Source organism: Physeter macrocephalus, chromosome 9 (assembly GCF_002837175.3).
Source record: "Physeter macrocephalus isolate SW-GA chromosome 9, ASM283717v5, whole genome shotgun sequence".
Taxonomy (NCBI): domain Eukaryota; kingdom Metazoa; phylum Chordata; class Mammalia; order Artiodactyla; family Physeteridae; genus Physeter; species Physeter macrocephalus.
This window is the reverse complement of record NC_041222.1, coordinates 90,574,410-90,594,720: the sequence shown is the minus strand read 5'-3', so window position 1 is coordinate 90,594,720 and position 20,311 is coordinate 90,574,410. Positions and strand designations below refer to the sequence as shown.

Below are 20,311 nucleotides of genomic sequence, written 5' to 3'. Positions count from 1 at the left end.
TACTGCTCTCCATAGTGGCTGTATCAATTTACATTCCTACCAACAGTGCAAAAGTGTTCCCTTTTCTCCACACCCTCTCCAGCATATATTGTTTCTAGATTTTTGATGATGGCCATTCTGACCAGTGTGAGATTATATCTCATTGTAGTTTTGATAGCAACAATTTAAATTGATTTATCTTGCTCTCATGGGTCCCATTTTCTTGAGTCTTTACTAATCTGGTGATTTTTTAAAATATAAATTTTAGGGCTTCCCTGGGGGTGCAGTGGTTGAGAATCCGCCTGCCGATGCAGAGGACACGGGTTCGCGCCCCGGTCCGGGAAGATCCCACATGCCGCGGAGCGGCTGGGCCCGTGAGCCATGGCCGCTGAGCCTGCGCGTCCGGAGCCTGTGCTCCGCAACGGGAGAGGCCACAACAGTGAGAGGCCCACGTACCACAGAAAAAATAAATAAATAAATAATATAAAATATAAATTTTATTTATTTATTCATTTATTTTTGGCTGCATTGGGTCTTCGTTGCTGTGTGTGGGCTTTCTGTAGTTGCAGCGAGCAGGGGCTACTTTTCGATGTGGTGCCCGGGCTTCTCATTGTGGTGGCTTCTCTTGTGGAGCATGGGCTCTAGGTGCATGGGCTTCAGCAGTTGTGGCACACAGACTCAGTAGTTGTTGCTCATGGGCTCTAGAGCACAGGCTCAGTAGTTGTGGCGCACAGGCTTAGTTGCTCTGCGGCATGTGGGATCCTCCTGAACCAGGGCTTGAACCCATGTCCGCTGCATTGGCAGGCAGATTCTTAACCACTGCACCACCAGGGAAGCCCCAATCTGGTCATTTTTACTTAGATTTTGGACTCGTTCGGTGGTGGATATTTTGCAGTCATATAACTATTCTTCAGCTTGGTTCTGAGATGTATTTATGTTGTTTGTAAATGGTTTGATCTCTTTGTGTTTTGCCATTAAGATTTGTTAAGTGAGATGAGAGCAAGACTCATCTTTGGACTATCTCGTCCTGAATGAAGGGCCGGCTGTGACCAAGCACTTCAACTTAAGGGAACAGCACCAATTTGGTAGCCCCTTCTGTCAGGTATGGTCATACTCCCTTGCTCTCTTGCTGTGACTCCAACTAATAGGTTCCCCACACCAATCCTGAACACAAACCCAAGAGCAGAGTAGAGGGATTTTTATTCCTTTTTCCCTACTGCCAATCCAGCATCTAGAATAATAGGTGTCACACAACGGGTTATCAATAGACATAAAAGATATTTTACATATAATATGTATAAGAGATATATATGTATGTTTGTATATATATATATATATATATACATACACATAATCTCTACTTTATCTCTATTGGTAATCTTTACATTATGGTCTATTATGGCTTATTTAATATAGCTCCACCAGCATTTTTGTGCTAATTATTTTTAATTCATTAGAGAAATTGTATTAGTTTCTTATATCTGCCATAATAAAATAGTGCAGACTGGATGTTTAAACAGCAGAAATTTATTTTCTTATAGTCTGAGGGGCTAGAAGTTCATAATCATTGTGTCAGTAATTTTAGTTTCTTCTGTGGCTTCTCTCCTTGTCTTGCAAATGTTCGCCTCCTAATTTTAATTGAAATATATTTGACATATAACATAATGTAAATTTAAGATGTAAAAGATGTTGATTTGATAGGTTTATGTATTGTAGTATGATTGCCATTGTAGTGACAATTAGCACCTTGATCATGTCGCATAATTATTATTTCTTTTTGGTGGTAGGAATAATCAAGATCTAGTCTTTTAGCAAGTTTGATGACTGTAATACAATACTGTTGTTTATATTCACTATACTGTGCTTTAGATCTCCAGGACTTTTTTAGTGTTGGCTTCTTATTGTATCTTCATATGGTCTTTTGTCTGTATGTATGCATTCTTTGTGTCTCCTTATGTATCCAAAGCTTCTTATAAGAACACCAGGCAGGTTGGATTAGAGCTTACCTTAACAGCCTGGCTTTAACTTAATTACTTCTCTGAAGGCCCTAACTGAATATATTTGGTTGGCCAAAAAGTTTGTTCGGTTTTTTCCATAAGATCCTATGGACAAACCCCAACAAATTTTTGGCCAACCCAAAACTTACATACTAAGGTACTCAGGGTTAGGGCTTCAATATATTAATTTGAAGGATGGGGCACAACTCAGCCCATAATAGAAGGAAAAATAATGATAAATATTGAAAATGAGTAACTTGTCATTATGTCCATGAAAGTCCAAGATCATTAATATTAAAATTAGTTTAAAAATAAATTAGAGAATGAAGGAAAAGCATTGTTAATATTTCAAAACCAGCAGCTCTTCTATGTGCAAATAAATACTTGTTATGCCATATGTGAGAGTGTTTTATTTACTGTTATAAGATTCAAACTGAAAGAACTTAATAAATGTTTACCTATATATACCTCCATGTATAGAAAACTATTAAGCTGCACAAGGAATTTAAAGAAGAGAGAGTATATATAGTGGCCAGAATTATATTATTGCAAACCGGATAATGTTATTATTTTACTATTGTAAACATATCATTTCTCACTTAAATTCATAAGTATTAATATAATCCTAATCAGAACCTCAATATTATTATTTTAGGGATTTGGCCCTAGAAACTTATACTAATGTTTCTCTTGATGATAGCTTCTGAAAATGGCTACAGAAATTCTGAAAATTGAGCCAAAGATATGATTAGTACTACATGGTAGTTAAATCTATAAGAAAGCTAAAATAATTAACATATTGAGTAAATGGTGCATTAATATATAGACCAAGAGAACAACAGCAACAACAAAAAGTCAATCAATAGATCCAAGTACCTAATGGAATTTTATATGTAATAGAAGTTGGTTTTCAGAATAAGAAAGAGGACAGTTGTTTCAGAACATATTTGTAAAAAAATCGGAACTTGTAACTCACACATACAGTAAGAAAATGTCCAATGGAAATATGTAGATGTGAATGGTCAATCTGATTAGTCTCTGTAATAATTATTTATCAGTGAATAACAAAGTCCAACATTGGAATAAGGATGGTGGAACTGGAACTCTCATGTAATGTGACCTAAACTCCCTTCTTGACCAAACGTTAGTCAGGCTCCTCTAAGGTCTCTTTTTCACTAGGCCTTGACCTTGGCATTCCATATCCATCCCATCCTTAACAGGCGTACATAGTCCAGTTTTAGCAAGAATCCTGCTAAATCAATTTAGAGAGAATCCTCATCCTTGATCTTCATCCCTCACCTTTGACATCTAAGCCCTTGGACTCTCTTTAGCAAGAATCCTGTTAGGTCCTGTTAGGGTTTAGTAAGAATCCCTCTACCTTTAAAATCTCCCTCTAGTCATTTTCTACCCATGTATTCCCTCACTTTGCTCATCAGCTATAAATCCCCACCTTTCTTTGCTGTATTTGGAGATGAGTCTGATCTCTCTCCCCTACTGCAATCTTCTTGAATAAAGTCTTTCTTACTGTTTTACTAAGTGTCAGAACAGCTTTTTCTTTCACAAATCCTAGTGCGAGCATAAACTAGCATAGCCTCTTTGATGGCTTGTTGTTAACATCTACCAACTTTTACACATCTATTTTAATTTAGCAATTCTATATTTTAGAATTTGTATTGCAGAAATAATGCAAACATGAAAAGAAGTATAGACACATATATAGTGCACATTTACAGTAATGAAAATTGGAACAAACTAAACATCCATGAAAAAGATTTTTATTTAAAAAGAAAGCTATACCCGTCCAATACAATATCATGCAGCCAAGAAATAGCATGATGTAATTCTAAATAATTTGACCTGCTAACATGATTATACCCTAATTGAGGATCAAAACAAGTTGTAAATAAGTCAGAGAAAAGAATAATTCCTTTCTGAAAAATGTATTCCTCTTGTGGTCTGCACTGAATAAAGTCAGAGCTAAGCACCATTTAACACTGGTTACATTTGGGAAGGAGATGGAGAGTGGGAAGTTGGTCCAGTTATCCCATCAAGCACTACTCTTTTGATTAAATGGATCCTGTGTTTTTGTATAATTTAATAGAAAATGTTGAAATACATTTATATACGATAAAGAAAATAGGAAATGCTCCATAAAGTGTGAAGAATAATGCTTTTTCAACAGCTTTGCTCATCCCAGAATTTCAGGTGTATGAAAAGTTGCAAAGTATATTGTGTACTTTGCTAGGCCTATGTCATAAGGAGGGCCATCTAGTCTACATAAAACATACTTGGTTGGGTTATCAGTTTATTATATAGTCATATTTAGCTTTAACACTTGGAGTTCAAGGGTTTTTCTGTAGAAAATCACTGCCAAATGCAAGTTTGTGTGCCTGATGCATAGTGAAGACAAACAAACCAAAAGGAAGTTTGGAGCAGATAAAGTTTTATTGAAAAGGCTAAGGAAGGAGAAATGGTGGCTCATGCTTAAAAGACCCAAACTCCTGGATGATTTTGGGGTAAGAGTTCTTATAGGCAAAATTTCAGGCAAGAACTACAGGGTGTGTTACTGTGGTTGGTGGTGAGCTAACAGGGTGGTGTTCAGGAATCTTGTGCTCCACCTGAAGCTACCATCCTCCAGCGGGGTTGCAGCCCTGGTTTGCGGCCTTAGTTCCTTCAGAAGAACTGAAATATATGTTGTTATGTATATCCCTTGAGGAGGAACAAGGTCCCTGCTTTATAGTTGCACTATTGGTTTTTTGACTGCTCCACCTTTCTTCTACATTCCATTCTTTCCCCTGTTAGTAACTGTCTGAATCTGCCCTTTTGAACTCAGGGATGGTCTGGGAGGCTGAAGCCTTTTGCCTGCAAAAAAGCAGGGGACAGGCAAAGTCTTTTGTACCTAGCAGGGCCCTGCAGGGTCCTGCTTGGTTTTAAAATTGCAAAAAATGAAAAAAGATATCTGTTCCATTATGAATAAACTGGTGAACTCACTTTGAAAAAATATGCTATTTGTCCTTTACAAAGGAAGCCCACATGATGGCAAGTAGGTTAACTAATGCACAGACAGAAAATTCTATTCCTTTAGGAGGACATTTTCTCAAGACTATAAGGATTTAGCAATTTGGACCATCTAATTTCAGCCATGAGCTTTCCCACTTTTGCCCTGGAGCCTCCACATAGGCCAGGTATGAAGATGGCCTAAGACCCACACTGTGGAGACACACCCGATGCAGGGTCTCTGGACACCGAGGACCCTTGGACAAGCATTTCTCCCATATTTCTACCCTGCAGCAGGAAACCGATTGCAGCAGGAAACCGATTGCTCTGTTCAAAGTCAGCTCAGGGAGCGCGCAGAGAGCGAAGGGAACTGTAGTCTCTCCCCTCCACCTTCCTCCTGGTCGCTAGGGCCTCCCTCTGCGCATGTGCAACTTAGGCCCGCCTCTTCCCTTTTGAGTTCACAGGTCCGGAGAAGGGAAGATTGTGGAGCGTCTCTGTCGGGGTCGCAGGTGCGGGAACTGCGCAGCCGGGACGGGGACTTCGCGTGGCCTGGAGCTTTGCTGAGAGCCGCGTTTTTGTGGCGGGGGCGGAAGTGGTACGTCTCGCGCCGCCCTCCGGCCCAGGCGGGGCCGCAGTGCCCGAGTCTGGCCTGGATCTCGGCCCTGGGATGGTGGGTGGGGCGATCCCGGTTCGGGCCTCGTGGTCTCGGGGACAGGTGGAGCTGAGACCCGTTAGGAGCGGGGAAGGTGCGTGTGGGGACGGAATGGCCGGCCCCGCCTGCATCTGACGCGGGGGACGCCGGGGCGGACAGTGGGAGGGAAAGCGCGGTGGTCACGCTGGCGGTGAAAGCGGGCCGGAAAGCGCGGGCGGAGGGTGTGCTGGACAGCCCTGCTCTGGAGCGGGAGAGACCCGGTCAGTTACAGCTGTGTCACCTGTACTGTGGGCGGGAGAAGTCACTTGGGGACGAGTCAGGTCTGCAAAGGAGGCTATGAATAATGCCTGCTTCGTGGCGTTGTTCTGAGAATTCGATGTGGTGTCATTTGGAAAAAGCCAAGTGCCAGGTACTAACTGCCGAAAAAGTGATAGTAGATGTTGTTATTGAGAAGGCACTTTGTTCTTTTCATTGGGTGGTTTACATAAGCCTCCCAATTATCTCGTGATAGCGGTATGAGCATCTGCATTAAACACGTTAAGCAAAAAGCAGATCTGAGTCTCAGGGTGGTGAGGTGGTCCTGAGTTTGAGAGCTCCGGTGACTTCTCCAGGCTCACCCGGATTGTGACAGAGCCAGGAGTGGAACAGTCGTTCATACCGTTCAGTCGTCAGAAGAAACTTATCAAGAGTCCCTTTTGAGAAACTGCAGCCCACTAGAGAGTAGTAATTTTAAAATCTTTGCCATAAAGCACCGCATCCTTTTTATTGGGCATTCTGTGGATTCTCTAACTCAAGGGGTAAATGGACAGATGGTGTTTCCACAGGGTCTTTCCCTTGCCTTTTCAAGGGCTAAAGGGATGCTGTAGGGAGGCTGTTTCTCAGCTGGGCTGCTGATGTGATTGGGATGTGAATGTAGGAACTGTAAGGCAGGCTAGGTGTCCTGACAGTGTCCTCTTTCTGTCCCTCCAGCTGAATCTTCACCGTCCTCTACACTCTCCCAAAACCTACCGAAAATGAACATATCTGAGGTGAGCTCTTAATTCATCAGCTACTTTGTGCTGTGATAGATTTAACTTGATTTCAGATTGCTCTCAGCTTGTGTTACACATCCTTTATCAGTGTAAGTTATTTCTCTTTTATAATCGGTTTAAGATTTTACTTGAGTCATGAATCTACACTGAATTATATTGAACACCTTTTTGTATCTTTTGGAGTAAATGTGTAGCTTGTTTTCTTTAATCTATAAATATTAGATGTAGCTTAAGTGGATTTTAGAATGTTAACTTACTCTTGTATTCCTGTGTAGACCCTATTTGCTTATGGGTGTGTTTTTTGTTTTTAAATTTGTAACTGACATCTTTTTGCTAATATCATATTTGAATTTTTATTCCTGAATTGACAAACTAGATTAGCCTATAATTTTGTTTTCTTGTATACCTGACCAATTGTGGTATCTCAGTTGTACTAGTCTTTTCAGAGCACTTTCCTGCTCTTTTCTCTTCTCCCCTCCCCTCCCTTCCCCTTTCCTTTCTCTTATCCCTCTTCCTCTCTTTCTCTGTCTCTCTCTCTCTATTTCATATGAGAAAATCACCTGCTATATATTTCCTTAAACTTTCCTCTAAAATTGGGCTTTGTGAGTACATCTGCTTTTTTGTGTAAATGTAGATTATTGAATCACTTTATTTAAACATAGATCTAGTCTGGTTTTCTATTTTTTTAATTACTACATTTTCAGAGAAAATTGTACATTTTTATCTGTTTTTAAATGTATTTCATTACCTTGTTGATTGTATTCTCTTATATCTGTTTTGTTATATCTATAATTTCTGTTTTCATATATTTAAATTTTTTACTTAATACAGGGAATGCTGATCAGAAAGCAACCAAATGTGTTGCTGGTTGGCCCTGTCATAAATCTAGAATTTCAGAGTCTGAGGATGGGTTGGAAATTTGTACAGGTAGTGTATTCTAAATACTGAGTTGAGGGAGCATACACTCAACCATTTTGCTGGTTCCCACTTCAATACACCAGCTGTCAGTTTCTTTTTTTAGATAGGTGATATGTTCCTCTGACTCCAAATCTAAGCAGAAAGCAGACTCATTGAGGTCTGTGATCATTTTGAATTTTTTTTTGTGCTTCAAAGAATGAATCAAGGTTATTGTTATTATTTTTTTCTAATGGAGTTTTTTAATCTTGCATAATTTTTTGTTAGAATGTACTTTCTCCATTGAATTGCCCGGACACCTAAATTAAAGAAATGTGTGTGTGCACATATGTTTGTATATATCATTTTTAGACTTGCTCTTCTTTTGATCTGTGTGTTTCACTTTGGTTAATATCACCCACTATCTAGAGGTGGCTGTATGGTATGTCTTGAAATCAAGTAATATCAGCTCTCCAACTTTATTGTTTTTCAAAATGGTTTGCATATTCTAAGATGTTTTACTTTTTACATAAATATTAGAATTAGGCTGTGAATCTAAAAAAACCTGGTAAGCTTTTAATTGTGATTTCATTGAATCTATAGATCTCTTTGTGGAGAACTGATACCTCCACCATATTGAACCTCCTTATCTATTAATTCAATATTTATCTCTGTTTACTAGGTTTTTTAGAGAATTTTGAGGTGAGGAAGGGCATCACCTGACTTAATAATTTAAAATTTAACTCTGAGAATGGACTCTAGTGAGACAGTGGTGGAAACAGAAGAGTTAGCAGGCTCTTTCAGTAATCCTTTCAAGAAATGATGATGTTAGCAGCTGTACTTTGAAGTGATCAAATTTTGAATGGATTTTGAAGGCAGAGCCAAATGTATGAAAATGCCTGCTTCCCCAGGACATTGCATATAAAGAGTATACTGTCAGATATTTTTGATAATATGAAAAGATTTTCAGTTTTTGTCTTAAATTTTTAACTTGATAGGAATTATTTCCAAAGGTATTTTCCATGTCACCTAATTTTGAATTCTTCAGATTGATGAGAAATGTACTTTCACAGACATCAGTATCATTCAGGGACGTGACTGTGGAATTTACCCTGGAGGAGTGGCAGTGTATGAGCTCTGCTCAGAAGACCCTGTACAGAGATGTGATGCTGGAGAACTACAGCCACCTTGTCTCATCGGGTGAGCCTACTTTATCATGCGACTCTGCCTAGAGTGCATTTGATTTTCTGCTGCTTCTTTTTTTTTAAAAAAGCACCTATATTGAGGTATAATTAACAGAAAAGAAAATTCAGCAGGTTTCTGTTTATAATTGAGTGAATTTTGAAAAATGTGTACAGCTGTACCAGCAAAATCATAATACAGATTATTTCTATCATGTGAAAATTTTCCTTTCTCAGTCAGTGCTCTCTTCCCACCCATTTTCTGATAATTATTGATCCACTTTCTATTTCAATACATTTGCCTTTTTTGAAATTTCACATACAAGGTTGTGTACTATTTTTTTGTATGGCTTCTTTCATTTAGCTTAATTCTTTTGAGATTCATGGATGTTTGTTGTATGTATCTGTATTTATTCTTTTTATTGATGAGTAGTGTTTTGTTCTATGCCATGTATTTTCAGTGTTCATAAGACATTGAGGTCCTTATCAGTTTGGTGCTATCATAAGTAAAGGTGTTATAAATATTTAAGTCCATGTTTTCATTCCCTTGTGTAAAGACTCTAGTTGTGGTTTTCTGGGTGTCATGGCAAGTATTTGTACCTATAAGAATACCTGGTTTTAGGGCTTCCCTGGTGGCGCAGTAGTTGGGAGTCCGCCTGCCGATGCAGGGGACGCGGGTTCGTGCCCCAGTCCAGGGGGATCCCACATGCCGTGGAGTGGCTGGGCCCGTGGGCCATGGCCACTGGGCCTGCACATCCGGAGCCTGTGCTCCGCAACGGGAGAGGCCGTGACAGTGAGAGGCCCACGTACTGCAAAAAAAAAAAGAATACCTGGTTTTATTGTGCTTCACTTTATTAGGCTTCCCAGATGTTACGTTTTTTACAAATGGAAAGTCTGTGGCAACCCCTTGGGTCTGACCACATGTATTGCTCCCAGTTTTCAAACAGCATTTGCTCACCTTTATCTCTGTGTCATGTTTTGGTAATTCTCACAACGTTTCAAACTCTTTCATTATTTTATTTGTTATGGTGATCTGTGATCTTTTATGTTATATTGTAATTGTTTTGGGGCATCATGAATTGCACCCATATGAGATGGCAAACTTAATTGATAAATATTGTGTGTGTTCACACTGCTCCACTAACTGGCCATTCCCCCATCTCTCTCCCTCTCTTCAGGCCTCCCTATTCCCTGAGACAGAATAATATTGAAATTAGGCCAATTAATAACCCTACAGTGGCCTGTAAATGTTCAAGTGAAAGGAAGAGTTGCATGTCTCTTACTTAAAATTAAAAGCTAGAAATTATTGGTGAAGAAGGCACCTTGAAAGCCGAGATCAGCTGAAAGCTAGGCCCCTTGCACCAAACAGTCAGCTAAGTTGTAAATGCAATGGGAAAGTTCTTGAAGGAAAATAAAAGTGCTAACTCCAGTGAACACATGAATGATAAGAAAGTGAAACAGCTCAACTGCTGATATGGAGAACATTTTAGTGTCCTGGATAAAAGGTCAAACCAGCCACAACATTCCCTTAAGCCAAATACTAATCCAGGGCACAGCCCTAACTCTCTTCAATTCTGTGAAGGCTGAGGGAGGCGAGGAAGCTGCAGAAGAAGAGGTTGAATCTAGTATAGTTTGGTTCATGGGGGTTAAGGAAAGAAGCCATCTCTGTAAGATGAATGTTCAAGGGGGAGCAGCAAGTGCTGATGGAAAAGACGCAGCAAGTTATCCGGAAGATCTAGCGAAGATGATTAATGAAGGTGGCTACACTACACAACAGAGTTTCAATGTAGATGAAATACTGTTCCATTGGAAGAAGATGCCATCTAGGACTTTCAAAGTTAGAGAGAAGAAGTCAATGCCTAGCTTCAAAGCCCAGACTGACTCTCTTGTTAGGGACTAATGCAGCTGGTGACTTTAAGTTGAAGCCAATGCTCATTTACTATTCTGGAAATTCTAGGGCCTTTAGGAATTATGCTGAATCTCTTTTGCCTGTGCTCTGTAAGTGGAACAGCGAAGCCTGGATGACAGCACATCTGTTGACAAAATGATTTACTGAGTATTTTAAGCCTGTTGTTAGACCTACAGCTCAGAAAAAAGATTCCTTTCAAAAGATGCTCATTGATTATGCACGTGGTCACTCAAGAGCTCTGATGGAGATGTACAATGTGATTAGTATATTTATGCTTGCTAACACAACATCCATTCTGCAGCCCGGACTTTCAAAGTTAGAGAGAAGAAGTCAATGCCTAGCTTCAAAGCCCAGACTGACTCTCTTGTTAGGGACTAATGCAGCTGGTGACTTTAAGTTGAAGCCAATGCTCATTTACTATTCTGGAAATTCTAGGGCCTTTAGGAATTATGCTGAATCTCTTTTGCCTGTGCTCTGTAAGTGGAACAGCGAAGCCTGGATGACAGCACATCTGTTGACAAAATGATTTACTGAGTATTTTAAGCCTGTTGTTAGACCTACAGCTCAGAAAAAAGATTCCTTTCAAAAGATGCTCATTGATTATGCACGTGGTCACTCAAGAGCTCTGATGGAGATGTACAATGTGATTAGTATATTTATGCTTGCTAACACAACATCCATTCTGCAGCCCATGTGTTGAGTTGTTTTGACTTTCAAGTCTTATTATTTAAAAAATATATTTTGTAAAGCTATGGCCGCCATAGATAGTTATTCCTCTATAGATCTGGGCAAAGTCAGTTGAGAACATTCTGGAAAGGATTGACCATTCTAGATGCCATTAAGAACATTTGTGATTCATGGGAAAAGTTCACAGTATCAACTGGAACAGGAGTTTGGATGAAGTTGATTCCAACCCTTATGGATGACTTTGACAGTTTCAAATTTTCAGTGAAGGAAGTAACTGCAGATGTGGTGGCAGAAACAATTAGAATTAGAAGTAAAATCTGAAGATATGTTTGAATTGCTTCAATCGCATGATAAAAATGTAATGGATGAGGAGTTGCTTCTTGAAGAAGCAAAGAAAGTGGTTTCTTGAGATGAAATCTACTCCTGGTGAAACCACTGTCCATAAATTTAAGGGTTTATTTCTGGCCTCTCAATTCTCCATTGTTCTCTGTTTTTATTCTTAATATGTCTATTCTTACACCAGTACTACCTTAATAGTATAGTATGATATTGTGATTTATAATAAGAAAGATATATTTGGTCTTCATCCCTGTTCCTGGCACAGAGTTCTAAAACCCTGGCAATTTCTTAAGTGATACGAGAGATCGAGGTGTCTTACTCATAACAAGCGCCTTTCAACTATGCCTGAGTTCATGTTACTGAGGTGACTTTTGGAAACCCCCTGAGGATATAGGCTTGTTGCCAAGAATGCCAATCAAGTGACTAGAGGGTTGGGACTTTCAGGCCCACCCCCTGACGTGCAGGGAGGGAGGGGGCAGGGCTGGAGGTTGACTTAATTACTAATAATTATTCCTATATAATCAAGTCTCCATAAAAATTTCTGAACTGTGGGGTTCAGAGAGCTTTGTTGTTGGTGAACACTTGTAGGTGGTGGGAGGTTGATGCTCTTGGACAGGGCATGGAAGCTTTGCCTTATGCAGCTTTTTTGTCTGGCTGTTTCTGAGTTGTATGCTTTGTAATAAACATGGCGATGTATTAATAGTAAGCAAACTGTTTTCCTGAGTTCTGTGAGCCATTCTAGCAAATTAAACCTGAGGACGAGGATGTGGGAACCTCCCTTTTTAGCTAGTTGGTCAGTAGCACAGGTAGTAACCTGGGCTTGTAATTGACATCTGAAGTGTGAGGAGAGGCAGTCTTGTGGACTCAACCCCTAGCCTGTGGGATCTGATGCAAACTCCAAGTAGATATGTCAGAACTGAATTGAATGTAGGACACCTTGCTGGTGTTGCAGAGTTGCTTGTTTGTGGGAAAAACCTCTACACACTCAGTGACCAGCAGTGAAGTAGTACTGAGAATACATAGAAGTATTCTGTGAGTAGAGACAGTAATATAAATGAGAGTAGTGTTTTCTGTAAACAGAGTAATTGAAAAGTGTGAGCTCTCCAGTTTTTTTCTTTGTCAATTTCTGTAGAAGAATGGAGCTGTGATTTTGTTAGTGATTCCATTGAATCTGTAGCTCAATTTCTGGAGTATTGCCATCTTGACAACATTAACTCTTCTGATCCATGAACATTGAGATTATCTGTCTTTCTATTTATTTAGGACTTTTAAAATTTATTGTAATGATATTCTGTAGATTTAAGTGGTCAAATTTTATACTCTTGTTAAAGTTATTTTAAGTATTACATTCTTTTTGATGCTCTTTTAAATGAAATTGTTTTTATTTTTCATTTTAGGCTTGTTCATTGCTAGTGCATGGAAATACAACGGAGTTTTGCATATTTACCTTGTATTCTGCAACCTTGTTGAACCTGGTTATTAGCTTTCGGAGGTTTATTTATTTTTGGAATCCTCAGGGTTTTCTATACTGATTTGGTTTACCTTGCCCTTCCTTTCTTTGCTGTTTTATGATAAAATTTAAGCTCATGAATTGAGACTTGGTTTTACTTTTTTAATGTAAGCATAAGGTGCTATATTTTCCTTTGAAAACTGCTTTAGCTGCATCACACAAGTTTTGATGTTGTGTTTTTATTTTCATTTAATCCAAGATATTTTTTTAAATGCCTGGTAATTTCCTGTTTGATCCATTAGTTTTGTAGAATTTGTTTACGTTCTAAATATTTGTTTCATAATTTCTTACTGTTACAATTTTATATCCTTTTTTGTGTGTTACTCTGGATAATATTTCATGCATGATTCAATCTTATTAAATGTATTGAAATTTGTCTTAGGGCCTAACATATGATCCTGGGGAATGTTCCATATGTGACTGAAAAGGGTATTTTTTCTAGATAGAGATTAGTTCCAGTGGGCTGATTGTGTTGCTTAAAGCGTCTATATCCTTTTAATATCTTATCTACTTGTTCTATTAAATATTGAGAAAGGAATGTGAGTATCCAAGTCTAATTTATTTGTATCTTCTTTCCTTTTTAATAGGATTTGCTTCCTGCATTTTGAAACTCTGTTTTTAAGTAGTAAACCACTTAGGGTCGTTACATCCTCTTGGTGAATTTTCCCTTTTAGCGTTTTGCAGTTTTTATTGATATCCCTGGTAATATTTCTTTCTCTGAATTTTGTTTGGTACTGTATAGTCAGTCAGACTTTCATTTGCTTCTTGTGTGCTTTGTATGATATATACTTTTTTCTGTCCTTTTATTTCTAACCTATCTTTGTCTTTATATTCACAGTCGGTTTCTAAGAGACAGCAAGGTTGTCTTGATTTTTATTCACTCTGAAAATTTTTGTGTTTTAGGGAAATGTTCACATCACTTATATTTAATATTATCTTTGTGGTTGATACCTTCTATTTTTTTCTGTCTTTATTTTTCTTTCCTTTTCCCTGGCTTCTCTGTGCTTTTTGTTTTTTAATTTTTGGCCACATCATGTGGCATGTGGGATCTTCGTTCCCCTACCAGGGACCAAACCCACGTCCCCTGCAGTGGAAGCACAGAGTCTTAACCACTGGACTGCCAGGGAATTTCTTGTGCTTATTTTTAATGAATCCCTTTTACCCACTTTTGGCTTCTATGAAGTGTACTTTTTGTTTTCTAGTGGTTGCTAAATATACATCTCTGAAGTATCAGTCTACCTTCAAGTAATACTTGTTACTTCAACTATGTCATAAGAATATTACAACAGAATATTTTCCCTTTCTTTCATCCTTTGTTATTGATTTTATTTCTACATATCTTGTAATCCCCATAATGCAGTTATCTTCTTATAGTGTTATTTTCACTTCAATATGTTTTTAAAATTAGAACAATATTTTATTTACATATCGTCCATTTACAGTTCTCTTTATTTCTTTGTGTAGATTCAAATTTACACTTTGTATCATTTTTTAAAATCTAAATGACTTATTTTAACTTTTCTTTTAGATCAGGTCGGCTGGCAGTGGGTTTATTTATTTATTTGTTTGTCTTTAAAAGTCATTATATTTTTCGATATATACTAGCGCTCTGAGTTCTGTTTGAGTTCACTCAAAATTCCAAATAACTGGTTTGGGGAAAGAAGCGGAGCCTCATTTGATTTGGGGGCTGTTGAAACTTAATATTTAATTTTGGGTCCTTTTTTTAGCTGAGAAAGTTGGCAAGGTGAATGATACACTGAATGTGTAAGATAAGTGTGAACAGTTTGAAAATCTTATGTTTGGGCATATTGACTTTTTTAAGCTGCCATTTAGAATAAATCAAAGGGGAACAGAAATGTCTGCTATTCTAATATTAAAGACTTTTGAATCATCTTGGAATTCGTTAGAAGTGCAATCTCTCATATGTCATCCCAGAACAACAACTTAATAGAGTGCTCAGTTGGCCGGGTGCCCACTGAAATTTATGAGGAATTCTTGGAGGCACTGAATGTGGCAGGTCTATTAAGACCATATAGTCCTTTGACCTAGGAGGCCAGTGACGTTTCAGAGTGCCTTTGAGGTCAAAAATTGTGATAATGACACTAAGATATTAGCCTTTTTCACCATTCACAAGTAAACAATGGAGTTTTCAAGTAACTGCGTGGCTGGATGTGATAGAACGAATAGAGCAGGAGCACGGGAGAACCTAGATGTCTTATTTAAGAAATCTGTGTCAGTTTTTGTTTCTAATGTAAATATTGGTAATCCATATCACAAAATCTTTTGGAGTCTTTCAGTGTTTTTTCCCCCAGGTGATATATTTTCCTGCCTTTACTTGCAATTTGCGACTTTTTTAAATAACTTTGTTTTCTCACCATGTTCCTGTTTTCTCTATCTTCATTAACATGTGGAGTGTATTAATAATAGAAGTTTTAACGTCCTTGGCGGCTAATTTAATCTCAGGTTACATTTCTTCTTCTGTCCCATTGATTGACCTGTCTCCTTGTCGTGAATCATGTTTTCCTTCTTTTCATACTTGGTCTCTTTTGATAGTGTGCTGCATACTGTGAATTTTACACTGTTGGCTGCTAGAATGTCTTGTGTTTGTTTAAATACTTTGGGTCATTCCTGGGGGCGGGTAGTAAATGACTTGGGAGTAATTTTAATCCATTAAGTGCTGGCTTGTAATTAAGCAAATTAACTAAATTAATTCAATGTTTGCTTGTTATTTCAGGTCTAGAGCATTCTTTAGGACTAATTTGGTCACAGTAGTGGGACAATAATACTCTTGTGAACAGAATGTCTAATACCTGATGTATTCCTCATGTGTTAGAAGATCTTTGCACTCTTTCTAAACATCCTGTCTGTGTTTACGCTTTGGGAATTTTTCCACCTATCACATTTGGGTTCTTTTCCTCCACTGTTGTAAGTTTTCTTATATGAATATACAAATTTTACTCAAGGTGACCTTTCTGCTAGAGCTTCCTGCTTCTCTCTCAGTGTACCTCTTTCCTCTGAAATTTTTTACTCCAGAAATTCTAATTGTTTTGGCTTTCCTGAACTCCCAACATTGCCTTCTGTAGTTTCTGAGATCAGCAGGCTGTGATTCGGTGTCTTCTTCCTGTACCATAACCTAGAAATTTTATTTCTTTCCCTTCTCTCAGAGATCCTTGTCTTCCAGTGCCATTGTCCAGTGTGTAATGCCTAAAGGTCATTATTTCATTGATTTTGTATGGTTTCCAGTTGTTTGGCATGTACCGTTATTCCTCTTACACCATCATGGCCATGACTGGAAGTTCCTATGCAGAGCCTTATTTAAACCTCTGTACATGTAGACTCAATGTTATGTATCCTTATGATTCAGGGGTTTAAGGAGATCAATTTCTTTTTAGATTCAGAAAAAACAACATTGTAGTTTCCTCTCCAAAGGAAAGGTCAAATGAGCACCATAACTATGCTACTCCCTAGAACTATTCCTTCCTTCACATTCATATGCATTAAAGCCAATGCAGCTGATCCAAATCCTAAATTATTTCCCATTTGCAGGGTATTGTTTAACAAAACCAGATGTAATCGTCAAGTTGGAGCAAGACGATCCATTGTTGTTAGAGGAAGAGATTCTAAGCAAGAGCCATGCAGGTGAGTTATTGAGTACAGTAGACAGGTCTCCAGGGGAAATAGGATCCAAAGTGGTCACTTAGAGGTGGACACCAGGAAATTGTTTAAATGCTTCCCTTTTTGAGGACTTATATCTTGAAGTTTAGAAAGAGTAGACCTAATATTATGTAGTAAGGGAGTGTGTAAGAAAAGGGATAAAATATACACACATTGATGTTCTCACTTTGCAGACAGTAAAATGGAAGATAGAAATCCACCTACATAGATGGTAACTTTAAATATGAATGATATAAGCATTTCCATTCAAACATAAAATTTACTGATCTTTCATGTGGGTAATTTTCTTTAGTTTTATGCACTGCTACCTTAGATAGAAATCACGAGTCAGTAAATTATGTCTTTGCTCCTGGTTTCTCTATTGTTTCTCTAGCCTGTTTAATTATCTCTACCCTAGTACCATTTCATATTGATTATAGCACCTTTTGACATGTTTTAATAATGAGCTGATCAAATTTCAAAGTAATACTCATGAGATTTTGTTTGGCATTATGCTAAACCTTGAATTTAACTTTGAAAAATTGAATTTAACCTTAACTAAGATCAGTGAGTCCTGAATTATTTTTAAATGTTTACTTAATTTACAATTTTTTATTTCTAATTTTCCAAATTAATTTTAGGTATGTCTCTGATACAGTCTAATAGCATTTTCTTTTAATAGTTGACCTTAGCCCATTCATATTGATTGACTGTCCATTACTTCTATAATGCAAACTTATGTATAATGTTACAGAAACTCTTTTCAGTAATAGGCCTGTTTCCTTTGCTTTTTAAAATAAGTGTATTTTTCTCCCGGTAATTTAGTTAAGTTGTACTTTGGCTTAAGTAGTGACCTTAAAAATTGTAACCTCAGGACTTCCCTGACAGTCTAGTGGTTAAGACTCCGTGCTTCCACTGTAGGGGGCATGGGTTCGGTCCCTCATCAGGAAACAAAGGTCCCACATGCCATGCAGTGTGGCCACAAAAAAAAAATTATAATCTCATGTAATGGCTTAATCATCTATTTATTTAGACAGTATCTAATAGTATCTAATAATCACCTGATATGAAACCAGTTATGAAACTAAAATGCTTATTTTCTCTTCTGTCCCATATTTTAACACCCAACTTCAGTTTCTGTTATAATGTCTTAATTTTTAGCTTTTGAATATCAAATATGACTATTATTTGATTTTAAAAGTATATATTTTGGTTCCTAGTTTTTCATGATGAGAAAAACATCAGGATTACTTCTCATCGCTTTTGTTACATCTTCCTTCTCCACATATTGGATATATTTTTTCTAAACGTCCAAATTCTTAAGGCTTCTAATAGAGAGTTGTAAAACAGCACAGAAATGAGTGCAAATAATTACTCTAAATTTTATGAGTGATGTGACCTGTAATGATGCAGAAACTTGTGCTTAAGAAAGTCCTGAAGTTTCCCTGATCCAGTCATATTCTATTTCTTGATGAGGATGATAGTTCCGTGGGTGGTCACTCCGTGGTATTATTATAGTGGACAGAATAGTTGTATGTATATTTATGCTAAATTTCATGTTTTTATAAATGTGAGGAGACAAATCAGAGATGATATTTGTTACAAATGTACTTCAGAAAGGATTTGTTTCTATAATAAAGAATTCAGGTCTCAAGACAAGTATCTTCTTAGTATGGCCTTCTGTGATTATTATATTTAAAATGTCACCCCTGTCCTTTCTTCTGTTTTATTTTTCTCCCAACCACTCAACACCTAATATACTATTGTCAGGTATTTTGTTTTCTGTCTCTTTCCACTGGAATATAAGCTCTCTGAGAGCAGATATTTAAAATATTTTATTCACTGATTCAGCACCTGAGACAAAAACTTGGGACTCAAATGTATGTTAAGTATTAAACTACTGAAATTGTGAGTAAAGTCAAGCAACCCATTAAAAAAAGAGTCAAAGTCCATAAACAGGCATTTCTCAAAGAGGGGAATAAATGGAATTTATGAGAAAAAGTGCTCAATTTTGGTAATGTGGGAAGTACAAATTCAGTTTGGATCTCATATAGTATGATTTTATACCCACTCAATTTTCAAACATGAAGAGGTCTTATGATTCCAAGAGTATGAGGATATCATGCAGGGAAGCATCTACAAGGCAGGTAGCAGAATTAATTGGTGTAAGTATTTGGGAAAACAGATTAGCATTTTTTTAAAGTTTAACTTGCCAGGGACTTCCCTGGTGGTCTAGTGGCTAAGACTCCGTGCTCCCAATGCAGGGGCCTGGGTTCAATCCCTGATCAGGGAACTAGGTCCCACATGCCACAACTGAAGATCCCACATGCCGCAACAAAGATCTTGCGTGCTGCAACTAAGACCTGGCACAGCCAAATAAATAAATATTAAAAAAAAAAAAAATGTTTAACCTACCTGTTCCCCATGACTCAGCAGTTTCACTCCCAGGTTTATCTTCTAGAGTTTCCTATACTTTTTCACTGGGAGACAAAAATAAGACTTTCTTCATACAACATTTATAAAAAGCCCAAATCTGCAAAGAACCTCAATACTTATTCACAAGTGAACTTAAAACTAAATCATTATGTAGTAATAAAACGGAACATTGTACACTGTGGGGCAATCATGGTCTATGAATCTAAAATGAAAATTGTGCATGTGAAATCGCAGAAAATGTTTATAGGTAGAAAAATGCCATACAAATAATGGTCAGAAGCATAATAAACTGAATAGTGCCTCATTATTTGGAATAAGAATGTTAAAACATACACACATACACAAATTAAGATATATGTAAAACTAATGTGTGTGTATAAATAATTTAGTGTATTGTAATGCACTAAAAAAGAATATTCCCTATTCCTCACTCCTTTAGGATGTAATATATAATTAATATTGTACAGTTACATTGGGGTTGACAATAGAGCCAGGTAGGTGAGAGGCATTTCATGTTTATTGATGCACCAGTCAAATTTCTTTGACTTCTGAATCATCCTGTATATTGGCATTGAACCTGAGCCAGTGTAACCAAGAGTGGTCTGGGTAGCTCTGAAGCATACTGCATTTTTAAAGACTACTGATTTATTTTATATCACAGAGGGGTGCAAAAATAATCACAGAATGAGAGTTCTGTTCCAGATTTAGGAGCACAAAGCTGCCTGAAATATATTTTATAGGATCTAAAATGGTATCAGTTGAGAGACAAACCATTATTTTAGGGATAGCTAAAAAAACTGTGGACATGCCATAAATTTTAAGATGCATCCTGATTGAGTGATGGTAATTTGCTTAAAAATGTGTGCCTCAATGTGCATGTGTGCTCTCCAGGTATTCATTGTTAAGATAAATGGTATAGGCAGCACGTATTGTGAGAGTATAAATTACTGGTGGGAACCTCTTAGAAGGTATTTTCTTGGTCAAGTTTAGAGAAGAGCATTGCCTCAAAAAATACCTATATTAATTGTTAGTCCTTAAGTTGGGA

General features: G+C 37.5%; 1 pseudogene; it reads left to right on the top strand.

Moving 5' to 3' along the window:
* The first annotated feature begins 5,413 nt into the window (after positions 1-5,413).
* LOC102976672 (zinc finger protein 883-like) overlaps positions 5,414-20,311 on the top strand; it is a 28,719-nt pseudogene continuing 13,821 nt past the window's right edge.